The sequence below is a fragment of the Pleuronectes platessa genome, chromosome 13, assembly GCF_947347685.1.
Source record: "Pleuronectes platessa chromosome 13, fPlePla1.1, whole genome shotgun sequence".
NCBI lineage: Eukaryota > Metazoa > Chordata > Actinopteri > Pleuronectiformes > Pleuronectidae > Pleuronectes > Pleuronectes platessa.
In genome coordinates this window covers 9,432,359-9,458,682 of record NC_070638.1, presented here as the reverse complement: position 1 = coordinate 9,458,682, position 26,324 = coordinate 9,432,359, and the positions used below count along the sequence as shown (strand labels likewise).

At 42.6% G+C, this 26,324-nt stretch overlaps 1 long non-coding RNA gene and 1 other non-coding gene across 2 annotated transcripts; both read right to left on the bottom strand.

Annotated features, from left to right (window-relative positions):
* Positions 1 to 4,615: 4,615 nt before the first annotated feature.
* On the bottom strand, positions 4,616 to 6,097 carry LOC128454979 (uncharacterized). Its single transcript, XR_008341665.1, has 2 exons — positions 5,830 to 6,097; positions 4,616 to 5,196 (listed from the first exon to the last, which is right to left on the bottom strand). It is a non-coding gene; the product is annotated as an uncharacterized LOC128454979 (long non-coding RNA).
* Positions 6,098 to 6,743: 646 nt separating this feature from the next.
* On the bottom strand, positions 6,744 to 6,815 carry trnad-guc (transfer RNA aspartic acid (anticodon GUC)). The gene has a single exon. It is a non-coding gene; the product is annotated as a tRNA-Asp (tRNA).
* Positions 6,816 to 26,324: the final 19,509 nt, after the last annotated feature.

Here is a 26,324-nt window from a genome sequence, read left to right as displayed (position 1 = left end):
GCTTAGAGGAGGAAGCATGGAGATTACGGGGGCTAAAAGAGAAAAAGGACAAATGCTGTTTAAATGGTATGTCACTGCGGAGAAGATGTTAAAGAATGTGTTTGGTACCGTCATGGTGGATAGCTTCAGGGCAGAGTCATTTGATTAGAAGGTCAAAGTTTGCGAGGGTTTAAATAAGAGAGGCATCGATGAACTAATAACCTAAAATCTGGATTTGGTTATTCTGCTACAGGCCATCATTTTTCTCAGTGCACACTTGTTGTGCGACGCTAAATATGAAACCACAAAACACCGGCTATTATTTCTTATTTACGATTTCCACTCTGGAGCTGAAAAACAAAGAAAAGGAACAAGTCCGTACTTTGTTTAAAATAAACGACACTATTTTCCTCCCCCCTTCACTTGAGCCATTTATTGCTCGTCTCTTAAATGAACTAGCTGCCTGCAGACGGATATTACTCATAACTGCAACCGGTGCCAAGTCCTGGTCTGAGGGCCATTAAGGTGTTTAAAGTCAGCCATTCATATTGGTGCTGGATGGCCTCTCTCCATTTGAAATATTCCCCTGAAATGTTTACGTGAAATACTGCCACATTGATTGTCTGACAGTGCACTGACTGCATCATGCCGTACCTTCCTGCATTGCTACACATCATTCAACACCTTGCATATTGTACATTCAAATTACACCTTCGCATTTTCCTGCAGGTACTTTAATTTTAATATTTTTCAAACAAGCTGAATAGGAAATTTATCCAAAGAGGAAGATGGCCAAGCGGCGGTATTAAATCTAGTTAATTTTGCTTTAACCAATCGTAGAAGGTGAGTCATTTTTCTGGGTTTACTGTCTCCAGTCAATAACTGCTAATGGGCGGCTCTACAGGAAGTGGACTCCATGTACCTGTTAACCAGTTGCCAGTTGCTCTTGAATATTAGGGTCAATTAATTTGATGTTTGGGCAAGCGAGTGTGTTTCACAATGACCATTTCACATTTCTGAGGAGGTTTCTATAGCTTAAACCTTGGTCTCCTACCAAAGCACTTCTGGGTTTTAAAGGTGGAATTTATTCCGTAAATGCAGTCTCATGCATAACGCACATATGCTAATTTATTAAATATTTGCAATGTAAGTTCTTAGTTAATTTCATGAACCAGGTGATTTCACTGAACCCCCCCCCCCCCCCCCCCCCTTCTGCAGCAGTTTTCAGACATGCACCCAAGTTTGGATGTTTCCCCTGAATTTGCCGTTTGTGTGAGAACACAAATACACATTTCCCTTTTATTGTGACCACATCTGACCTGGAAAATCTCGTAGAGCTTAGTAAGATCCTGAAATGTAAATTAAACTGGAACCTAAAGCGTTACTGGCTGATAAGTTGAGGAAATCGTAACTCCTCTCTGCATTTTAACTCCAATTTGCAGCTTTGAATTACTAAACCTTGACACACTGCAGCGGAAAATAAAGAATTGACGAAATCTGCCTTTTGTGTGTGCCTGTGCAGAAAGGCCCCTGGGGGGTGCTTTCCCCTGGAAGACTCTATATACGAGAGCCCCGGGTGTCGTCCACACGGCTTGTGTTACACCGGGCCCCAGTGACGTCCGAGTCACAAGGCCAAATGCAAAAGGGACAATGTGCATAATTGCCTGCTAAAGATAATGGACCGCTGATTGAGATCAATGTCGTTTTTCCCAAACACAGAAATGGCCGTGAAGTAGTGCTGCATTAATTCAAGGCTACTTTGTGCCGGAGCACTGAACAATAGGTGGCCCGAGATGCTCGGTCCACCCAAGATGTAGGAGAGAGTCAGCTTTGTAAACACAAGTGTCAATCACAGCCTTCTCACATTCACACAGTCACGCCTGAGCGCTCACAAAGAGGGAGACAGGCATGCACACACATGGATATACACAAATACTACACACGTGGGGGACATAGCGTTACTGCACATGCAAGGTTAATTAAAATACTACTAGAAGTATGCATACACAGGAATATACACATACTTGTACCCTAACAATTTACATACCCATGCATAAATAAATGTTTTTGCTGACTTGATTTCATTGGGTCTGGATCCCACTCGGAGGCTGGGTTCCAGATTGCAGATGCAGACAAAGTGGAAAGAGCTAATTTGTTCTGCAGTGTAATCACGAACAACGCAGCCAGATGTTTAAAGCTCAGTTCTCTTCATGCGACTAAACTGAAGCGGATTTTAGACACAAACTCTGGATAATGTACGGAAAGTAGGATCCAGACATTTCCATATTTTGACTTTCACGTATGAAGATCATGCAGGAGGCAGAACTTGACTTGTATATTCTGCTGGGTTTTTGTTTACAGCACACTGACAATGACATTGGTCCTTGGCTTTCAATCATGTTGTCTTTCCAAGTTGACGTCTTCGTCAGTGTTTTCTACGTGTGTGAAGCCTCTTTTTCATGTTAAGATGTTTGAAGTTTTTTTCTTAGTTTTTATTCGGTTTTGCATCTTTAGCTTGGGGAATTTCTCAGACATTTTCCTGCTGTAATCTTCATGTCGGGAACAAATGGACTCAGACATTTGCGTTGTCCTCTACAGCATAGTAGGTCAGTGTGTGTGTAAAGCAGCTATAGTGGGTTGAGAGCAAGCTTTGCTATTAGCAGTAGAATATTCCCCTTAAACATTGTAGCTCTGATCTGCAGGTAATCTTTTTGGGGGGGTTTCATTTACACATCAAGTGCTTCTTTGCCATTATTCTTAACCAAACCTTTCCACAAAGAGCCAGGAGCAGGTGAACTCGTACGACTGGACTTCTTCCAATTCAGGTGAACATGGGTGTTAGCTGTGGAACATTCTTCCCGACACTAAAGTGTTTGAGCATCTTTTCTTATTTTCTAAACAACAAAAAAGTCGACTGAAATGAAAATCCAGCGAGGTGATGAGGAAACATTTTAAATGGCCCTGGCTCTCTCTCTCTCTCTCTCTCTCTCTCTCTCTCTCTCTCTCTCTCTCTCTCTCTCTCTCTCTCTCGTCACTTGTACAACTGTTACTCAGGAATCTCTCCTTTTAATTAGTAACCCAGGTTTCCTCAGTGAGGCACAGAGTGTTCTCACACGGTGGTACAGAGGTTCTCTTGAGGGAACCTCTGCTAAAGTGAAATCATATGCAAGAAGCAGGAGTCCCGTGTCATGTGTAAAGAAAAATATTGACCATGTAATGAAAGGATTTGTTTCGATGTTTTATGAAAATATCAGATATGGTTTTACTTTACCTTCTTTTCTTATTTTTCTTCTCCACATCAAGCCTTTAAGTTAAAGAGAAAGACCATGCTGCTTTATGACTCATGGGAATTTAAAATGCACATAAGTCAAAATTTTGCAGGGTTTAAATGTCACGCTTTTGTCTTTAGAACAATCTGAAGCTGAGCTATGTAGAGAGAAGATGCACATACCTCTGTCATGTCTCTTTAAAGTCAGTCAAGCAGCTTCTAATAGATATATATCCCCTAGATATGAAAAAAAGCCCTTTCTGAGAATTTTAAGGAGAGTTTTGTTTTCAAAATGCAATGGGTGCTTTCTTTATCCATGTTCCACTTTCCCACCTGGTTTTGTGAAAACCTGTCCAGTTTTTTTTTGTGTTATCCTGCTCACAATCAAATCAACAACAAAAAATGGACAGGGGCGGAAACATGACATCCCTGGTGGAGGTAACGGTGTACTGCATTCAGGCTGGCACAGATCAGCGGGCTCCAGCCACATGCATCCATCCTCATCACACACAGATAGATGACTTCAAACACTTAATGTACATAAAGGAATTGACCTTGATTGGGATTAACGTATGGCAGGAAAAGAACATGTGACAGACTAAAGCAGAATTTAATCTGGGTGGGACGCGGCTGCCGGGGGCTTAAGTGGTGGAGGTGGAGCGGGGGGGCCGGTGTAGTGATACTCCGGGGCTTTGATGTAACCAAGATGAATATCTGGTGTGTTTATGCTTAAATTTGGTGCCTAATTGTGAGAAGATTGGTTACAAATTGAAAAATGAAGATCAGGTGCAGAGTCTGGGAGTAATACTCACCTTGTGGAAAATGCAGACTCCTACAGTACATTCGGACCACAGGCGCAGAGAGCCAGGTTTCCTTATTTCCCCTTCAGTTAGCCTCAGTCTATCAAGGGTCTGTGCTACAGAGGAGGGATTTTTTTTTTTTTCAGGTAACGTCAGGTTTTAATCTTATTCACTTGTTACCGGGGTTAAATCACAGTCCGAGTTTGAGATAACAGATGTTAAAAGCCAAACTACTGCCCAGAGTTCTCGATCTACAGGATCCTGACAGGGACAAGAGAGTTGGGCCTACTGTGGAGTGAGAAAAAACAAATGTCCTGATATTTTTATAGATGAGTGGAATGTTTTCTCAGCTCCAGACTTTTCATGTGTCCAGGCTGGTTTTAAAACGGAGCTTCTAACAAACAGAGGGAGAGTTTATCCCAATATATAAATGAATCAGAACTATTAGAGCCTAATTCTAAGTATATTTAAAGATGTTTGACTCTGACATAATAACTGACAGGGTTAATGCTTGTACTGTTTTATTCTATCAATGCAGAGCTGAACAACATGAGGAGAAAGAAAAAACTAAAACCTTTAATGTATTTTATTAAAAAGTAATCCACACATTGTTTAATACATGATGATAAATGAACATTTCAGTCAGATTGAGGTCATCACACATCAATTCTCTCTCTGCTTTGGCAGCAGAAACAGTCTGACATGACATGTTGATAATAGCTTGTTCACCATCAGACAAAAACAAAAATGCTCAGTAATAACCTTAATAAACTTCCTCCACTTATTTACAGTTTCTTTGGTTTTATAATTTTTTTCGAGATCAAAATGTATATCTACTGTTTCTCTTCTAGTCATGTGACCCTCGTTCACATTTCACTCTTTTGAACCTAACTTGTATTTGTTGCCTGTTACATGTTGCGGATGTTGCTCGTAATTAACGACTCCGCCTCTCTCACACGGACGTCCTCGTAGTTGGATGAGAAAACGGCCGATGTTAAATTAAGTGAAGCCGGATAATGAAAATACATCCTGGGTATGTTGAACTCTGCCTCGGGAGCCTCTGCAGGTCCACACTGCTCGGCTCTCATTTCTCCATCTCTGCCAGGCTGGTGGACGTCGTAACTCCACTTATTTCCACTGCAGCCAAACCTGTGCCCATAAAGTCTGCGTTAATGTATTTTGTCACATATTTAAGAAAGTCATAAGGGTATTTATAGAGCGTCCACAGTGAAGAGGGGAGAGGGAGTCCTAACTTGTGTTGCACTGCTGCTACCCACTGTCCTCAGAGAATACAAACATCTTGTTTTCATTACTGGGGGGGGGAGGTCAGGGGTGGGAGGAGGAGAAGGAGGAGGAGAAGAAGGCGGAGAAGAAGGAGGAGGAGTGGAGGTAGCAGTTTAATGTATATGTTTGTCTGAACGCTTCAGACAGTAAATGTAGCTTATGCAGTTGTCCACAGAGCCAACATTAGCCTTGCAGAGAGACTCTCTGTGTGGACCAAGACAACATAAAGAGCTGATGACATCCAGATGAAAAACATCCCCCCTCACAAAGAAGGATCTGTCGCCGAGGAGCTGCGGTCAGCTGACATGACATAACTCAGCGTCCAATTTTGTGTCTGCTCCGACAACTTCCTGTTTATGTTGTGTGAGCGCTGCGGTAATGTGGTCGACGACTATATGACTTGCCTCTTTAACCACAAGGGAATGCGCGCACACACACACACACACACACTGATACACACAAAGCTCAGGGGATACAAATAAAGTTACTTTGCCTCACCTGCGCACCTTCCTGCCATCGGTCAGGACCTGCTGACCCTTCTCCAGGCCTCGTTCCTGCTTCCTCAGACTGTGGCTCTGAGGCAAACACTGTTTATGGAACTGAAATGCTGATAGTCATTTACTTTCAATTAATTAAGGTCTTGCTCTGAAAATTCTACTCTTTTTCCCTCCTGGATTGTTCTGGTTGGTTTGGCTGTGGCAACCAACCACTTTTTGTGGGTGGGAAATCTGTGAGTGACTCCAGCTGGTGGGTCGGGAGACGTGCACACCCGAACGGACAGGAAGTGGCAGAAACCTCTGCATATATTATGCTAAATCTTGCTGTCAGTGGAAAATAACTGACACATTCAGTACATTTGGATGCACATAAGTACTAAATTGCTAGTTTGAACTTTTATTCAAGGTATAGTTGGAAGAGGTGTGTTTTTAGTTTGTGGAGGAAGGTGTGTAGCCTTTATACAAACAGCCGTGATTTTGTTGAGTGGTTAGCGCGCAGTGAGGGAGCAACAAGCCGATTGGCAGATGCAGAGTGAACGGGCTGGGGTTTAACGTTTCACCGTGTCCTGGAAGTAGACTGGAGCCGATCCGTTCGCAGCACGGTACGCAAGTACTAGTGTTTTGAAACGGATACGGGCAGCCACTGGTAACCAGTAAAAGTGTGAGTGAATTTGAATTTAGGTTAAAGACCAGTGGAGCTGTTGCATTCTGGATGAGCTGCAGAGGTCGGATGGCCCTAGCAGGTAGACCGGCCAGGTGTGAGGTGACCAGAGCCTGCACCACCAACTGAGTGAGAAGGGGGCGTGTCCTCCTGACGTTGTGCAACATGAAGCTTCAGGAACGTGATGTTGGAGTAATGTTGACAGTGAGGGAAAGTTGACTGTCGAGTGTCACACCCAGGTTCCAAAAGTATTCCTCCCCGTCGGGGAATTGAACCCCGGTCTCCCGCGTGACAGGCGGGGATACTATCCACTATACTAACGAGGAGTTGTGAAGCTGACCTGACAAATAAGATAAAGTAGCAGTTGATCATTAACTTTTATCTGTTTTTAATCAGCTGTAAATATTTTCCCACTTAAAGACACACACACACACACACATGGACTGTACCTGAAACACCCTGCTGTTCCCAACAACAAGGGAGATAACACTATTTCCTCTCCTTCCTATGGGTTTGGCTTTATCACTTCACACGTGTTTATAAATGCAAGTATCTGTTCATACAGCAGGAGCTGTGAGCCTCAAAAAACAATGCTGTCTTCCTGTTAATGTTTTTCCTCTGTCCTTATCGCGTTGGGCTCATCCCCTGTCACAACCCACAACTCACAACACAGATGTCCATCTCCACCATCCGTGTCATCATAATATTTTACTCTTTTCAATGTTCTGTCTGTTTTTCAAGAGCGGCTCCCATTGATGGGACCTCCAGGATATGAACACATGTATTTTTTCAGATTATTGATGTTGCCCAAACCACAAACACATGTATAACCTTTGAGGAAATCAGATTTTGTTTAAATGACACTAAAAACATGGCTTAAAAAAAAAAAGAAGCAAGGTCATGGGGCAACACATGCTTGCGTTTTCAAAATGAACAACCTGAAACGGGTGATATATATATAAAATAATCAGATTTTCCTGTTAGTAAAATGTATATATATAAGGCTGGTGCAGAAATGAACATCAAACCAAAGTTGAAAAAGCGTCACATGCACAGTAGTTCCACAGACAGCACTACTGTTGTCTTCCTCCTCTGCAGGCTCTTTGAACACAGCGGCAGACACATGTAGTGGAAGTGTCGGAAACAGGTGCTTTGTGGCTCAGGCGGCTCTTACTGTTTGATATCCTTTATAAGAAACAGACGGTTGGGGTCGGGTGTGTCCATAAGCACAGCAAGCACGAGCCTGCGGGGACCACTGCATGTCAGGTCTCCTGCGCTGTTTAGCGGCTGAAGAATGAGCCATTTGAACACGTCTATTGTGATGGAGACCCGTTTAAAGGCATCATGTCTGTTGCATTGTCTAAATTTAAACAAGCTATACCCAAAGTATAAAAATGATCCAACTTTGTGAATTAATGATCAAATATTTTCATTATCATTTTGTATGATTACCCATACATTTAGATTTTTTTCTTCTGTTTAAGGGCTCAGATTTTCTTCACGTGTTTCATACCCAACCCATAACCAATCAAATATTAAGAGGGTTTGTCTTTTTTAAGCAGCGCAACTTTTCTAGTTTATTGACCAATTGCATGTGTTGCATCTTATCTTACATGATGCCACTCAGCCAATCACATCATTGAATACAGTGAGAAATGCGTCAGGGATAATTAAAACAAATAACTTAACATGGCGCGCTCTAAAAAGAGAAAAGGCTGGACAGACTCTTGCCTGTTCATCCTTCATATGTGTAGCTCAAAACCAGTATGTCCCATATGAGCTGTCAGCATGGTGATTGTTTAAAGCAACCCTATGAAACAACACTACAACATTCCCATACAGATTTAAAGAGAAAAGTGTTATTGCTCAACTCCCTCGCACAGAATCAACCCAAGTTATACTAATTCACAATCACCCGATAGTGATTGTGACGGCATGTGATGAAGACTTGAAACCGCAATATGCTCCTGTCATTGTCCGTAACTTTGCTCTGATTTTATTATCTTGAACTTTTCCCCGGCTTCTATTTTCTTTCCTGATAGTGACACAAATCATCTTAGTCTGGCAGCGATGTTACACATTTCAAACCATCTTACAATCTAACAATCTTAGGCGACTTTCTCTTTTAAACACACCCTAAGCGCACTCATCTGTTCCCAGAAAACGACAGTGCCTCACTAATCTCCTGTCAGGAGATGCCTCAGCCGGAGAGAGACATCAAGGCTGAACGTGCCACTCCGATGCTCCCGTGGGACACGCCGGGGCCAGGACTACTGACACGCTCGACCTCCACCCAAATGATGCTGGCACAATAAAAATAAATCGCTTCTGATGATGTGTTAATCCGCTCCGACAAAGCGTCTCGCCTCCGAATTAAGATGTCATTTTTTATCACCAAAGTGACACCTGTTTATAATAGGAGGCCTGGAATGACTTATGTGGCTGTTATTCTTGCCTGTGAGCGGCGAAAGTGAAGGGGAACCGGGCTGATACGTGTGGCCTTGTAATTCACCATCATTAGAGCTCTGACTGAAATGAGCTCAGGGGAGTGCTATGAAATTGTACTATAGAAATTAATTCATTTGAACAGCAAGACTAGGATTGCGTTAGATACCTCAGTTCCCATGCGTTCCCTTGAGTTCCTGTCATGCCGTCTGTCACAGTAAAACCTTATATATAAGTGTTTAAACTTAAAATTCGACGCATGTAAGAAATCCATCCGATGATTGTAGTCATCATGCTTCATTTGTCAGGACTTGGCTTCCATGGGCTGAGTTACGAGAATTCACTAGCACACAGAAAGAGCTTCTACGTCACAGATCAGAATGAGCTTCCTGTGTAGCTGAATGCTTTCGGCTCTGCTGCTGTCAGACCGAACCGTGGGGAGTTGGGGCATGCAGTCCAGATGCGAGCCGAGGTGTCCGCCCTCTCAGGCTAATCAGATTGATTAGGGGCAGTAATCTGGCAGACGTGGCACTGGACTCTGCGCTTCATGAGGCTGAGCAGTGAGAACCCACAAGATGGCCGAGCGTTACACAGTCCAGAGCAGCCCGGGCCCGCCTGCTCCCCCAGCACACTGACATGTGAACGGTTAGGTACAGTGGGGTTCTGACTGGGGTATTGCGCGTCTGTTTTAAATCAGAACTGCAGACTAAAAAAAGAACCGGCCTCATCGGGACATTCTCAGACCTGTATGCACTTTTGTCTTCTTTTTTTTTATCCTGTTTTTTTAATGTAATATTGAAATAATTCCTGCCTTTTCAACTTCGACTTCCTTCCATCGGATGAAACTGCCCCCAAAAACTCCAAATCAAAGCAGCAGCATATAAGAGCTGAGCTTATAAACAGGCGGAGCAACGGGAGGTCTAATTCAGCTCTGGCCCGAATTTCAGACTCTGAATCCAACCCATTGAAATGATTTGAGAGGGATGTGGGAACCGAGATAGCGGCGCTGACAAGCTCACTCGGTGAACAGCAGAGGAAATGCTGCTCTCAATGACCTTACTGTTACCCCTTAACAACACCACATAAGTCTCCTCTTTCTGATACCGGTCTGGGTCTGAAACATCCAATTCAGTCCCATCCCAGGAACTAGCCTTTCTCTCATTTCCTGTCTGCGCAACAGCCGTCCCCTGTTTAAATTACGCCCCAGTGCCTCCACAGCTTCGCCTTCACATAGCTGCCCTCTCTCCTGCTGACTTGCTCCCCTCTCCCCCCCCCTGGCTCTCCGTCTCCTCCATCTCTATTGGCTCCAGCTGCCTTCCAGGCGTTGTGCCTTTCTGGCAGGACCACAAGACGCTAACGTAGCTTTGATTGCTGATTGATGTTCTGCAAGCTTCAGCACACAGCTGATACAGACCAAATGCATTCATCTTTTTGTTTTGTTTTTAAAGGAATAGCTCAGTGTTTTAGGAGAAATGCTTTTTTTGCATTCCTGCAGAAAGTTAGATGAGAAGATCAGTGCCAGGCAAACTGGAGTTGCATCTCCCAGCCAAGAAATACCTCCAAATATTGTTTAAAAAATGCTGATTATATGCTTCTTCCTACATTTTCGAAAATCTGTTCTCAGACAAGAGTTCGGGGAAAGCTCGGACAATCGGGTCCCGTCTTTGCTTTTCATGTACGAAAAAAGTCAACAGAAGCGCTCACCTAAAGCTAGTTTTGTTTCCAAGTTGACATGATTTTAAGCGTGTTCCACTCGTATAGCTCCATTTTTTCATCCAGAGATATTTGTATTTTTAGTTTTTTACAGATATGGATTGGCCCGCCCACTCGCTTGTAGTCAATCCTCCAGGACCACATCCTGCTGTATTCTCATTTGGGCTCACTCGGTCTCAGTCTTTATGTCTTGCAGTTTTTTTTTCTTTTTCATTTTTTTCAATTAAAAAGAACATAATAAATTAAACAGTAACATGATCGATACAAAAGTCTATGAATAACAGCTCTAATGCATTTTTAATGTTAAAACACATTTCACAAATTTTGAGGTTTTGGAGAAAATATGAAACCTTCTTCCTTGTCCTCTCGCGGGGCTGACTTACACCCTGCAGGCCCAAAAGAACATTTGTTCCTGTGGCAAACTACCGAGTCCACGACATGCAACCGAAACCGGAGTTAATTTATACATCCATAACAGAAAAATCCCCTCCTCTGTCTGACCTGGTGCAGCCAGCCTCCCCGGAGATGCATATTAAAATGTCATTCCTGAAAGCTTTTTGTGGGGCCATTGTCATCATCTTCCAGTGAGGGACCGTCAGTTGGAGCATCACTACATAAACAAGGTGAGCCGTATGAAAAATAATCAACGACCTAGCTATAAAAAGGTCCATTTGGGAAAGTGTGAAGAGACACTGGTGAAAACCCGACGCGCTCATTACCTCCACATTTTAGCCTCGACGTCTCTGAGGCCAGATGTTATCGCACGGTTTCACTCCGCACAGCCTCTATGAGATGGACACTGTTACTTTAACTAAGGAACGATGTGGCTTTTAATGAAAGTACGAGAGTTCCCGAAGTCCAGACGTTGTGGCTAACTCCCGGGGGGGCAGTTAAAAGTAAATTTATCGTACTCGTTTACATTTCAATACGGGTTCCAGAGAAATCGGGGAATTATAAACCGCCGGTCCATTTTTCACCTCTCTCTGTATGCATAAATGTGGAGAAAAATGCAGCCAGTGTTTTACATCTCCCCCATTGCTGTGACTGCGGACGCTGGGGGGGGGGGGGGGGGGGGGGGGTGTTCTCCTCCGCTGCTTTTCTACACACATCCCACACACGTACATACATGAGACGTATTCTGCTAAATGACAGCCATTGTAGATTCAACACAGCAGAACCTCCTCTGTAGAATGATTGTAATCTGCAGAGCAAAATACTGTAAAGTTATGTCTGAAAGTCACAATGTTTTGTGTAACCTGTGTTTTCTGTGTGGATTTATGTGTGAAGGTGTGTACATAAATGCCTCCACTAATTGGTGTAGGTGTAAACAGGCTCAGGCAAAGCATGGGGAGGACATGATGGCTGGGTCAGTCTCTACAAAGAACAACACATCACTGCAGACAGGCGGCTCTCCATGCAACAGCTGGAGATGAAATGGTCAAAGTTTGTTGGTCTCTTCGTGCACTTTCCATGCACTGGGTATGACTCGCTCACTGGTCGAGCACAGACAGCATGACTGGTTGCCAACAATATCAGCTTCTGAAGCTTAGAAAGAAGTGCAGCGGGTAACATGGACTTGAATTTGCACTTCTACATCCCAGATATTGTGTAATATGTCGGTAAATTGCACACAGATTGCTTTTATTTACAAACCAGGTCACTCCGTGTTCATTTTCTACGCTTTGTTAGTGAGCGTTCAGCTTTCTCTCAACAATTTACCCCTGTTGAGGAATTTAAAAGGAATATTGTTCGGTTTAATTTGGTGCTGTGTTACCGGGCCGACCTAGAGCTTTTACGTTGGCCGTGTGACATACGACATATACGTCACATATGACATTAGGGAGAGGGAGTGGATGTGTCTGTATTAGAAGATCGTGTTGTGCGAGAACATGCAAAGAGTGAGCGACCAAAGTACTGTGCAAAGAACGTGTTAAGCTCAGGGTTCACAGAGGTATTCTAATCGAGGGACCAAAAAACCACTAATGTCTTGCTGAGAGTATTCATTTCTCGGCTTAAAGAAATCCCGAGGCCTCATCGCAAAGAGATAACGGGAATACATTTCAAGAGGTCTCTTGGTGGTCAAGACATTTCCAAAACAAGATTCAGTAATGGTCAGGCCCTCATTTGTATTCTGAGGTCTTATTTTACTATATAGCTCAATTAGAAGCATTTAAATATCTAGTTTTAATCCTCTGTAACACAATCTCCTCAGAACATGCTCATGCATGACTAATTTCCTTTAGAAGTTTTAAATGAAATATAATTATTGCATTTGTATTTACTGGCAGTATTTTTAGTCGTCGAGGAAGAGTGATATTTATGTGTCGTAACGAGGTATGAATTAAACAAAATCTGGGTTTGTGTCCTTATTCCCATGTTTGCCAGCCATCGCAGCTGATGTTGGGTTCACCGTGTGTGTATGTGGTCTTGTAGACACCCATCTGCTTTCACTGATGAGTAAAACCAAATGGGAATTTTCTGTTACAACATCCAAGGCAGCACTGTTAAACCTCAGCCACAAACGACCTGTATCATCATTATGAATTAAAGTTATCCAGGGTATAATATTCTTTAGCACTGTGGTCGGATGACTGTCATATATGAATCGCTCTTTTTACTGTTGTCTCTACAAATAGGACAAGAATTAATTTACCGAACCCTAACGTATCATTACACTGTTGTTCAGCAGCGTCTCTACAATGTGCATGTACAAAGACTCACGCTGGAGCAATGCAGTTTTCTTTCACCACAGAGAGCAGACAGCCTGACATGGTGGCCAATAAAATCAAAAGTACAACAACCCCTGTTGAGTTTCATGGTCACATTTGACATCAATCACCGATGTCCAGGGTCAGCGGTGCGATGTTGTCCGCAGGACTCCTCTGATCACTCCCTCACACTCACACAGCAAAACAGGCCTCTACATCAATACTTCACTGGGAGGGCACTTACTGGACATGAGGTCGTTATTGCCAGAAGTAAAAAAAAAAAAAAAATCTTCAAGCGGTAATACTGCTGGAGGTCTCTTTAACAGCGCTCCGCAGTCTACGAGCAGCAAAAGGGCAAAACCTGCGAGAGGGCCTTTTTTTTTCCTGAAGAAAGAGAGAAAATTGTGTTGACTTTGGAGTCTCCCTTGTTTCTCTTCATCACAGGAGTGAGGGGTCCAGTGATTTTTATAGGGCATTCGGCTGACATTTTGATTTCGCCAGTGTACTTTTGACTTTGATGTCAACCCCTGCAATTTTCCATGCAAAAAAAAAAGGGTTGTGACATGTCAGGGTGGTATGTGCAATATTTACTGTATTTCTCTTACTCCACCTTTCTCTTGGTCCGGAGAGGCCTGTTTAGTCTGAGAGATTGGGATGGAAATGATCAGTCACTAAAGCTCCTAAATCCACAGTCTTACTAACATAAATTGTATTAAATTGTAAATTTCGGCTTTAGTAACGAAACATTTTACACGGCCGGTACCGAATCACTATGTCGATTTTAGTGCCTAAATATGATGCCTCAGGTAGTTGTCCTGCTTTAAAGCAACACAAACTATACTACACGTGCTACTTCAAACTCGACATAACGACAAAATGCCTAGAGTGTGCAGCATATGTTTGAAAACAATTCTGTGTAAAGGGAGGAACATGAAAAACTTAAGAAAGCAACTGGTGACACACATGATTACAATTGCAGTTGGGTTACATTTGATTAATTAAGTGATTTTTCTTTTTTAGAGTTTTGCAGTTACTTATATTTGTATATTGAATTATACTTTAAACTTATCAGTTGATATGCTAATTCTCAATGGACCATTTTCCTTAGTAATACATTCTTTATTAAGAAAGAAATATTAGTTCTTGTACCATTTTCAAAAGTATCAATTTAGCACTGGTATCTGAAACTCAATCGATACCAAACCCTAGTCTGATTTCCATCCTGTGTTACACTCAATGACATATTCAGTTAAAACCTTCTGAATCCTCTCAGTGGTTTGAGTAACATTAGAGTTGTTTTACTTCAAGTCAAGCTCTGTTGTACTTGTACTCCGGGAATTCCCAGCATGCATTGTAATAGTATAGCAACAAAATGGCTATATCCATCACCCAAACAAGAATGAAGTACGGATTCTGCACCTGGGTCTTGTAAGTCACTCCGCAAAATGTACAATGTCGTGCAGTAAAACTCTATCTTGTATCTTAAAACCAGCTACAGTTTCTCATACATGCGAGATTCATAATTCAGATTTGAAATGTCATGCTCTGGTGCCAGAGTTCTGAAGCCAAACTGTGCCATGTGTTTTTGTTTTTCTTTTATCGTGCATGTGAAAGACCATTTGGAAGCAATTTTTCTTTGTTAATATGAGTATTATTTTAATTGTAGTAATTATAGGTTAAACTGTTCGACCACTCGCAAGGTGCTCGCCGGCTTTTGACAAGAGGACAGCTTGACTCCTTTCAGTCCGTCTCTTTTCCTTTTCCACTCTTTTTCCTCTAAAACAAAGACACTCAAAATCAAAGCTGTAAGATTATCCATGTTATGATTGTGCGATCTTGAAAACTCCTTCAACTTTTCCAGTTCTAATGATCCTGGAGGAATTCTGGTGTTTTCTCATTCACTTTAAGCTATTGTGATCATTTACAAGATGAAACCGAAAATGACGTTCACCTTCCCACAGTTTGGCTTGTTAAGGAGATAAAGGCTTCAGGTTGGAAATAGCCTGCACTGTGACGAATCAGCACATGATGGGGAGCAACAACACCGAGGAGAAAGTTGTTGGGAGTTCAGCAGTTTGCTGGCTACCCTCTTTGTGGTTTCCTCTTTCTCTGACCCCTAAATCACAACAGAGATATGGTAGTCCAGGTTCGAGTCTGGTCAAATTTAACCTTCAGCAGACCTTAGAGGTGGGTGGTAAAACCTATTTCACTTACATGAAGCCTTGTTAAAGCTCAATTATGTAAAAGCCTTGCACGGCGTAAGTACAATTATATGACGAGGGGTGGGGGGGGGAAATCAATGAGCTTTTCCATGAAATATAGTCTCTGTTTGGTTTGTCCTTGCTACCAGAGAACTGTATGAAACGGGAAGGGAATTCTTTATCTGCTGGAACCAGCCCTGGAGGCTCATAAAGCCCTTCAAAATAGGATTTTCAAGAGAATCGTTTGTGTAAACTGCATTAGGGTTTTTGTGAGAAAGCGAAAGTGGTAATTGTCCACATTCCAACAGTTTCAATACATAAACTATGGAACCGTCAGCCGTGAACAACCCAGCTGCTAGTAATTTGCGTAGCAGATAATAATCAGGCTACATGCAAAACAGCGTTCCTCTGTCAGGCATTAGGGCTGTGGCCCATGCTGTAAGGGATTTGAGACATTTCAAGGAATGGTTGGTTTAGTTTAAATAACCTTGGACAAGAGGAAAAACTAGACCTCCACTGGCCACATTAACAACCTCACTCCAAGAGCGATCCAGATCGTTTAGCAAGAGGAACCATAGCATGGGTACACTCCTACTGTAGCCTACACAAAGAACACATGTGGCATGCAGGAAAGCACTTATATTATATATTACTCATCTGCTGTGTAGTCAATTTGTAAAGGCCAGCAGTGAACATTAATCATGGATTCCACTGTTAGCAATGATCCGAAACCAATGAAAGAGCTTCTTTTGGAGTCGCTTGTTTGTCCGCTCTGATCTCACATACGTTGTGTTGTGTTACTTGTAAGAATCAGAGGTGTTTATAGCCAACGAGCCTTTTATCACGAGAGGCGCATTTTCAAAACCCAAGTGTAAACAGAATATTAACACGAGCACGACTAATGACAAGTTCTCAAAAGCAGCTATGGCAAAAATCTCAATGTCTTCACCACGTGTAGACACGAGCAGCAACTGCAGCGTCCTGCTCTGTGATTTATGTCCGAGCTCGCCGTCTCTCGGGGTCCTCCTCAGCACATGGTCACCTCATGAACAGCTGGGCGAGATATTTGATTGGTTGTCAGGCAGGGCTTGTAGACTGTATTGTATGTCTTTTCATTGGTGCTCTATTCTTACATGAATGATCCAGTTTCATTTGGGTCAGATGGCTCCCTCAGCAGTGCTCTCACAGCAATTGGGTTGTTCTAATGTTCCTTTAAGGAATCTCATAATTCTTCAGTAGGTGAACGTAGGACTGATGGAGTTGACTGCAGAGGGTAGATAGGGTCAGAGGAGGAACTGATTAAATTATAAACCTAAATATAGCGATGGGTCGTCAACATATATTTAAATATTTCACACATTCATTTACAACAAGGTTTGATCAAAATCCATCATTCATCCTGTCTGTGGAAATGGACGAGCGGCTGTCAAGTAGCAGCCAGCACCATCTGATACAGAGGGAAACGTATCGGGTCAACTCCGAGCTGCCACTGATCTGGATACCTCCCTCCGCTCCAGTGCTGCCCAACAGGTGCTGGTTCAGTCGGAGAGATTAGGTGATCAGTGTCCTCAGATTCCTTCCCACTTGGAATGTTCCACATGGAAACCAGGGCAGGCTCCTCCCAGCTTCCTGAATGGAGGTTAAGGTAAGGTGTGGGCAGCTGGGTGACAGGGGGAGTTGTTGTGGAAGAAGAGCAGCCCCACAATACTCTGTGATTCTTGACTTATCAAATCAAAAAATCACACTGTTATTGTAAATTGATTATTTGGGGATGTTATACTGATCTAGCAAGTTTCTGGATGACCGCTTGGAAACTAGTCCATGAAGCTTTTGTAAACTGTAACAACAAGAGTGGCAACCGCATCATCAGAAAATGACATAAATGTTGACAAATTTGCAAAACCCACGATTACCTTGCCTGTAAAATAAGAAAAGGCCCATAAGTCGCAAATTCGAACCCATAGTTACGTTTTTACCATCAGTCGACTTCTAGAGGCCGTAGTAAATGTAACTTTGGAAAAGGAGGAAGTTAGGTGACGCAGTTCAAGGAGTTATAAGTCCTCAGTAGAGTTTGGGATAGATGGGCTCATGAAACACAACAGATTTTAACACAGGCGACTGCTGTCAATAAGTAGTGAAAGTTTTGTTTTTTTTACTATTCCAGAGCCTTAACCATTTGTTTATTATTGTATTCATGATGACGATTGTCCTCTAACCTTAAGGAAGTAGTTATCTTAACCCAAACCATGATCTTTCCCCTAAATCTCACCAAATTATTTTTGTGCCTAAACCTAATCAAACCACGACTGTTTATTATTGTAACCATGATGATGACAAAGGTTTGGTAAACCTGCAGGAGCCCTGGCTATGTGTATTGGGGCTGTTGGCAAGTGACTTATATGGTGTTTAGATTAGAGGAGTTGTTGAATTCTTGCGTATACTAGGCCGCTAATGGAGTGGTTGTTTGACATGGTTACTAAGTCAAGTGTAGTAGAAAGTACTACATTGTGAACATTGGCAAAGGCATATATTTCCATTTATTATACTTCTGTTTTTGCATTGTTTGCATCACTACCTGAATCGGTGACATTTTGAAATGTTAATGTTAAGGGGCAGTCTGGTATTTAAGGTTTAAGTCCGTCTGTCAGAGGGATTGAGCATGGAGACAGTGATGATACAGTGAGGGTAGTGGAGGGTCGTGTGCACATGGGGTTGCAGGCTGGGTAAAGGGAGGTCACACATGCTTTGTGTCCCCCAGGGAGTCCTGCAGGACGAGACAAGAGTGGTGCCTGCGTTTGAGGTGCCTGGGCGCCACAAAGATGAGCTCATGAAACGCTATGCTGTCCCCCTAGCCAGGGGTGGGGCGTGGAGGGTGAGAGGAGAGGGCATCACTGCCATCAATCACCCAGGGTGGAGCCGGAGCCTACTGCTCCCAGATCAGCCTGACCGGCAGGAGGAACATGGGGCCAAGGCCACATTAAAGGCATTGAGTGTCCCCCCCTCAGCATGAGAGGGTGGGGACTGAGCCAAAGGAAAGGGGCAGAGGGGGATAACAACCAGGAGGTGTGGTGCCACGAAACTGGAGAGGTGTAGTTGAGCTTGGAGACAAAGTGAAGAGTCAAAACAGGGGCAGGGGAGGGACAGGATCTGAGGGAGAGCAGCGGCCTGTGAAACTTGAAGACTGGAGCAAAGATTGAAAGAGACAGACACTGTCAGGACCCCAGCTTACGACTCAAAGCTCAGTCCATGAACTAATCACCTTTAGTCACATGTTGTGAAGCTCAGGGAAGAATGCTTTCTATTTATTAAACGTGGCCGTGCTTGCTCACAAGCCAGGAGTCAGTCGGGAGCAATTTCAGGACGCCGTTCTGCCTCTTGTGTTCTGGGCAGGCGTGTGATCCATCCCTACGTGTTGGCAGCAGTTGCAGACGCTCGGGGAAATGGTCTGCCGACACAAAGGCTCACGCTCAGGGTATCTGGTGTTGACAGACAGGCAGCAGACACACCAGGTACCGGTCAAAATCCATCAAGACGCAGTTCTGGAAATTCGTTCCAATACAGGCCATCCATACAAGAGAGGGGGAAAGCTCATTTACTGTAGTTCACTTCGTAATTTATGGTTCTTTCTGAAAATGTTTGGTGCTCTGTCAAATCTGTCAAACTTAAATCACCCGTGAACATTGTAATTCAGATGACGTATTTGTTCCAACTTTAAATACTAAATTATACATAACTGACTGAACATTTTGCGCTGCTGGGCGGGGGGGGGGGGGGGACACTTAAAAGAATATAATTTAGTAAAGACTTAAACCTCAGTGGGCAAAACAGTGATTTATATAAATGAATACATTGATTATTTGTTGGTTATCGATTGTTTTTCTCCCATACTATTGTAAATTTTATGCACTAGAAATTATCTTTTCATGAAATAATTCTGTATTTCTCTGTATGCACTAAAAAATATGCCGTGAGGAGGTTGTATATTTTATGTGAATAGTGATGATGTATAAATCCTGATAAACAAATACACACCTGCATAGTATTTTCACATACCGTGTCATAGGAATTATATATTATGGCCATAACAGAGCTTTTGCAAAAAATAGGTTACATAAGAAAATCACAACTCTCTGTAAAGTTAAATCCATATTTCTTTCCTTGGAACAAAGTACAAAACAAATATTTGTAGGAATTTCTTCTTTATTGACAGTAACATGAGATAAGATAAAAAGCTGAGAGAGACAGGAAAGGCAGGAAGGTGACATGCAGCAAAGAGCCAGGTCCAGTTTCCTATTCTGGCCAATGCAGACGTTGGATAAGTTGTAAACTCTCCACCAGCTGAGCTACCAGGACATGTACTTTTTATTTACAAGTTTGCCTTTTAAAAATCAATGTTAGTCACACCCCTCCCTTCCTACGTGTAGATATATCATCTCGGCCCAGATTGTATGGTAACCATTGCAATGCGTTTTTAAAAGGGTGCACCTGTGGCACATAAATCTGTAACAAACTCCCAGACTAGTATGTTACATTTCTAATAAGCATCACCAAACAGGGAGGGGGTAAGTGAAAAAGAATGGCTACTGTATTGGTTTGTAATAAGAGCCAGCTGTGGATGGTCATGTGGGCTCTGCGCCTGGAACGTGTTGCTGGAGGATTTGAAACACAGAGAAGTTGGCAGGCGGAATCCAGCTTGTTGCCTTATTTTGAGGAGGCTCGAAACAAGCAAACTGCATTTTTATTCATGAGAAATCCCTCCTCATATATATACAGAAAATTACCTCAGCAATGAATTCATCTTTAAAGCTTTGCATATGAGATCGCACTGCACTGTGCCATGCACCATTTCAGGTATTATAGATTTACATGAGGTTTACACACCTGACATTTACTTTTGACCTTCCTATACATATATTGTGGTGCGAAATTACCTCAAAACATGTGTAGTGACAATACAATACAATAAAAACGCCACGAAATTGAACTGAGAATGATTGTAATTGTAGTCAGAGCGTTTGCATATTGTGATTCAACAAGTTGCTGGAGTTGCTCCAGGAACCACAGGCCACAGTCCCGAGACCCTGCTATAATTCTAGTGAATGGGGTGGCATGTTACAGTGCTAAACCTGCCCCAAAAGAATTTGTCTGCGTCCTCTGCTCAAATAATTAAACCAGCAAGAGTCTGAAATAAACCATTTCAGGGCCACATTTTCCTAGCCCCTCTCTCAGCTCCACAAGCAAACATGTGAAACTGCGTGTAGGTATGAAAAAGAAGTAGAAAAAAAGAAACATTCCTGTCGGGGCAATCGCTGTAAGCACTACATCATGTTTATTAACGGTACTAAATCAGAGTCTGTGCCGCGGAGGGGAGCTAATACACCTGAGGAGCCTTTAGAATGACCATGCCTGGGTGAGCACACCAGTGCACATGGAGTGTGTAATAGCAGGGGCGAGGGTTTTAAAGACGGCGATCTTGTCTGTTTTCCCTCCTTTAACCTTCTGCTCTCCCTCCTTTACAGTCTATATAAGACATGTTCATTTTAGGAATTTCCTCCGAGCTTGGGGAAGGTGGAATGGTACAAATTACTTTGTCCAATAAAAGATTCAAGCCAGTAGATTAAAATAGGGCTCCACAATGAGGAAAACCAGCCGGTTAAATCTGTATGGCCCCAAAAATATATACCGCTATACTCTCTTTCCTGCTATTTCTCTTCTGTCTCACCCTGCCCCTTGGACCTCTACGGCACCCTGCTCCCTGTGTGGGCCTGAGGCCGGGCCCAGCACCCAGACAGCCAGGGATGTAATGGTAAATTCACACACATGCTCCCCTGCAACTCCATTGGCCCCTGTGTTTGTAATTACCACTGTGAAATAATGTACTCTCCCCCAGCTACAAATTGCTGATAAGTTGCTTTTCTAGAACACAGCCCACTACTACCAGTCATTAGCAACATGATCTCATGTGCCTACCCTGGTGCCTGTGAAAACACAAGCTCCAAGAGACGGAGACTTCATAACGGTGACTCACATAGCCAGCATCCATAACCGCTTGTTAACGCATAGGCAACTGATTCGTTTTTACCAAGTACTCCTTTGAATGAATTAAAAACAATTCCCTCAAATCCCGACGTCTAGGAGCTGAAGCTGCCACCGGTGACCTGTAAACACAACTGACTGACAGGCTGCTCAGACGCACTGAACTCAATACAGGGAACCAACAACAGCACCAATCCTTTGGAAACCCGAGTCACTCCATAAGGGGAACAAGGTAAAACAAGCACTTCAAGTATCTTCATTCTAGCAGGTAGTGTTTTCTTTAATCAAGCATGGCCAAGAACTGACTTCTTTACTCACTTAATTTAAAAAATAACTTTTTACTTTCTTGTGCGTTCCCCCCATTTTGCACAATGTGGAAATTCTGGCCCAGAAGCACAGGTTCTCCTTCCTCGGCTGTTTAAATATACCTCGTTGGTCACTCCCTGTTCGCTATGTTGCCAAAACGTTCAGGATGAGAACTCTCCAGCGTTTCTCTCTTAGCTTTTTTGAGTGACTGTTGTAATGTACTGCATGTTGCCATACTGGTCAGTGTGAACACACACTCAAAATAGCAAGTGTGAGTATGGAAGTATGCGAACCGCAGCCCACAACCTCTGAACCTCTGCCTTTACCCATGAGCATGCTGTAATTCATGGACGTCAGGCTTGTGCTGGTGGTAGGACCAAAGTCTTTGGGCCCGGCAGAAAGTGGGAGAATATAAATTGTCTGTAAATGTTTTGAAACACAGAGGATGTTCGGATTGTGTTCAACATGGGCACCTGGTCTTTTCTCTATTCATTTCCTTGCCAGTAGTGATGGAGTGCAAGCATCAGGCTCATGGACAGATCGAGGAGTTTGACGCCCAGAAAACAAGCTCTGAATTCTGCGTATGTGCACATGTTTGGCTTGGTGTGCAAATGGTTACAGTTTGTGTATGCAAATTCCTTACTACCGCCAACATCCCATTGACCGGTCAACAACTTGTCAGCGGAGAACTTTTGGAAAAAGTGATGCATATGTGACTATCCAGTTTGGTCCCATAAATTTCCTCTCAGTGGAAGCATTCAGCAGCGTTTACAAGACATGGGTGGGTGAGGTGAAAGGTGCAGGGGAGATGGGGCTAGGCCAGGCCCTTGTAAGGCCTGCAGGCCCTGTGATGCAGAGTACTCCTCACCCGGGCAAAGGTTCACTCCGATCATCTGGGCCAATCTGTTCCAGACGTGGTAAATGACACATTATTGAATCCAGACCTGACAAGGGCTTTGTGTATATTACATTAGCGGACACCAGGCTCACTTAAGCGTCATTACCTACATCCCTCCTCCCCACCAAGAAAGAGAAAAAAGGAGAGTGAGAGGTGAAGCGAAAGGGCAGCGTATCTTACCCCAAGCCATGCACAGAAGGTGCTTTTTCCTCCAGGTCGGGCCGACACTCTGCAGTGAGCTCAGCGTCACACAGCTCTCTTTCTCCCTCTCTTTTCCTCTGCTTTCTTCTCCCTGCTCCCTGTGCTGGGAACCCGTTAAATATAACAACACCGGAGTCCACCCTGGAACACCCAAGACGATCCTGCCCACAGGGATTTTTGGGGAGATATTAGAAACACACCAGAGAGGTCACCCCACCCTCCTTCTCTTCCCACACTGATGGAATAAACGGCGTGAGCTGATTTGGGGATTTCAGACTTGTGCAGATGCATGTTTTCAGTCTGGCATGTCAGCGATTGAGTAAATACATTAGCTTTTGTGAAGAACTGCAGGTAATTGCGCGTGTGAATGAGGGCAACGTATCGGTAGACATACAGAAACTCTTATACCTGACCTCAAATTAAAAACTGACTCCCCAAACCGAGCTAAAGCCCTAAAGCTACCGTAGCATCAACACTCAGAATAACATTTTAACTGCAGCATGTTATGGTGGGAGGTTGCCTGTGGCTTGGATGCCTTGCTGTGGGATATGTGCCATAAGCAGTTGGTGGATTTGGCTAAACCCTCCTTTATTCAAATGACATACGCATTAAACAGCCATACCACAGATTTCTGGCAGGGACCACTTGCTTAAGTTTCCATCCTGCACTTCTTAAACTCCAGACAGGTGTGTGTCTGCACAACAAGCATCTGCAGCAGTGTGCACAAAAGTGCTTGAGTGTGACGCTGCTCAGGTATACATTCCACAGTGCAGGCTGCGAGCTCAGATTCTTTATTTAACATGTGGGCATCGGGTTACAATCTAAACATGCTGCTCCAGTGAGGGGCAAATTAAAAAAAAAAATTTTTTTGTGAAATGCTAAGGCCACACCCGTTGCCGTTGTCAAATAGATTACCCTCGTTGATTTACAGTACACAGAACGTCTCTCTATGACACAAAGACCCCCCCACCCTCTTGACCTCCACCGACCGAGTGGATCAGTGGATCTATTTTCCGAACAGCAAGAATTTAAATGACAATCGCCTTCCACGGTTTCTCGGTTGCATCACCTGCTCGGGCAGGACGTGAGACGCTGCAACAGAAGTCGGACTAAAGATATATGTGCCTCGAGGAATGATAACTGAAATGTGCACTCGCCAGAGTCAGTTGAGATATATGTGCCACAAGGATTACTGTTACAGTGAGGGGGGGGCCCCGCAGCTGTAGCTTCCTCAGCAGCCAGAGAGAGGTCGAGAAACCACACATGTACAGTTTGCCACATGTAACATGAAAGCTGCACCGTGTACGACTTTAAAAGAGATGATGTTATTTTTTTTGTCCTTAGACCACTTTGGCTCACATAGTTTTTTTATCCGATAACTGGGTATTAGGGAGAATATTTAAAGCAAAGAGTGGTGTAGTATATGGTGACCCTCAGTTTTTGCCCACACACATATATATATATATTTATATATATAAACTTATATAATGGAGTCATACATACATGGTACGCCTTTCAGCACTGAAAAATACTTAGTATTTTTTTATCAACATCAGCTCTGTCGTTCGTCACTTTCGATGTGACATCACTCACAGTATTTCTGTTTTCCTCCTCCTCTCAGTCATCGCTCTGCTTTCTTGTTTGTTTAAACTCTGTTCATTACAACCCACTGGTTGCAGGGGTCACTTTGATGCCAAGAATTCTAAATACACAATGGTGAGTTTGCATTTTTGTGAACATTATTGAAGAAAGAAATTTGGCAGACTTTGTTTTCCCTCTGACTTACAGCTTTAAAAATGACGATGTAGTGCTTTTAGTATATTTATTCATTTTTTTCATTTTAAGTAGATTTTTCGACACAAAGGATAGACTTCACTTGCAAGTGAAGGATAATTTCATCAGGCTAAATAAAAAATCTGCTAAAAATAGTACTCTGATAATCCTAAGGTTGTATTTATTAGGATAAAATCAACGAGCATGTTTAATGGCAGTCTAACACTACAACTGAAAAATGTGACTGTTATTCTGCCCTTCACACGTCTGTTCATGTCAGACATTACGTGTGTGTGTGTTTGTGTGTGTGAGAGGGAGAGTGTGAGAGAGAGAGAGAGTGTGAGGTTAGCTGGTCATGGAAGGCAGCTCGTGCTACACTGTTCCAGCTCATTAGCTGTGATTAATCGGCATTTGAGCTTTCCCATGGCCCCCTTTGCCTGGTTTGAGACAGGGCTCACCTTGGAGGGCACAGAGAGTCCAGGCTGCTGCACCACTACCACAGTTAACACACACACACATATATATATATATATATATATATATATATATATATATATATATATATACACACATACCAGAATGACTTGTATACATTAAGAATTACTCAGAACATGTAGGAATTTTCATATTTAAGATATTTGGTCAAGAATTAATCATTGTCACATATTTATCCAGGTTTCCCCCACACAACCGACATATGACAATAAAGGAATTTAATAGAGCTTGAATGAAAATATTATAAAAGATGAACTGTTTAAGTAACAACATAGTGTTCACTGTATTCATGCATTTGAATACAAGCTGTGTATATTTTCAGATGTAATTTATAACTGATGCTTAAGTAAACTGGGTAAAGAAAGAGATGCAGGTAGTTCAACCAAAGTTATTTGTATCACATAAGATATGAAAATGATGAGTCACAATATCGAAACACAGTATGAATTAACATAAATTAAAAAAAAAATACAAAGAAAAAGAAAAGATCATTGAATAAAAAACAGAACAGGAAAGTAAAAGTTGGATTGTATCTACATTGTTGTGCAATGTATATGAATTGTACCAATGTGTGTGTATATATATATATATGTTTAGCATCATCCTCAATCATGCTACAAGTTCCCACAAACTAATTTCAATTAAATTTGACGTATAAATATCTAACACATACAGTATTTAAGGCAGATAACATTTTACATGAGGTTTATGTTTTATTTGCTGTATTTTAAATTATTATTATTTAAACTATTTACCTAAAATATTTGCGACCCAACATCCAACTGACACTTTATAAAAGAAAAAGATTATTCGACGATTGCATATAAATGTCACTTTTACTACGGAGGGAAATTACATGAGGAACTTTGTCTGTAAACGTCTGACCCCATGTTAGCTCCACTGATAAAAATCCCTGAAAGAGATTAGAAAGCTGAAAAGAGTCCAGGTTTGCTCACACACAAAAATATACATTGATGTAGGTCTCCTCAATTAAGACATAATAAATTCAGCGAAGCCTTTGTTTTTTCACTTATTGAGGAAATACGCTCTCTAATCCAG